This window comes from Tarenaya hassleriana, unplaced genomic scaffold (genome assembly GCF_000463585.1).
Source record: "Tarenaya hassleriana unplaced genomic scaffold, ASM46358v1 Cleome26, whole genome shotgun sequence".
NCBI lineage: Eukaryota > Viridiplantae > Streptophyta > Magnoliopsida > Brassicales > Cleomaceae > Tarenaya > Tarenaya hassleriana.
Genome location: NW_010965869.1, coordinates 232963 through 233706, shown reverse-complemented (window position 1 = coordinate 233706; position 744 = coordinate 232963).

Below are 744 nucleotides of genomic sequence, written 5' to 3'. Positions count from 1 at the left end.
GACGGTCCACTAATGCCAGACCGTCCGTTCTACGTGCTGGAACGGACGGTCCGCGTGTATTTTTGGACCGTCCGTTCCGGGCTTCAGTTTTTCCGAAATTAAACCGAAATTAAACCGAACTAGGGTTAAATCACCTTATAAGAAGGAGATTAAAAACCCTAACTCGCAAGAGACGATCTAGAGCCGACTTTTGGCAGAAAAGAGAGAGTTTTTGGAGATCCAAAAACGAGTTCTAAGTCTCGAGATTTCTCGGTGCACATATCGAATAGAGATTCGAGTCCTAGCAGACAAGTTCCAAGTGTTGGAATCCATCCCGAAGTGTGGACACGTGTAGAGGGCGAGGTATTCTTCCTGCCTTTCGTGATCAAACGACTTCTTCAGTTGATACAGGCCCCGGATCGATTGAGGTAAGCGTTATAACGTTTCTACGATTCATTAGAAGCATGGTTCTAGGGTTTATTAAATTTTTGTTTTATATCCGCTGCGCAAACCCTAGAATCGATCTCTTAGGAATAGGATTCGCTCTAGAGATCCCAGGAAACCCAACAATATCAACGTACACAAGAACATAGATAGTAACAATATCACGGGTAAGAATGAACAATGAGGTATCAGAGAGAGAGTTAATAAACCCACACATAAGGAGAAACCGACCAAGTTCATTGTACCACGCTCGAGGAGCTTGGTTGAGGCCGTAAAGTGTTTTGTGGAGCTTGCATACGAAGGATGACTGATATTGAAATG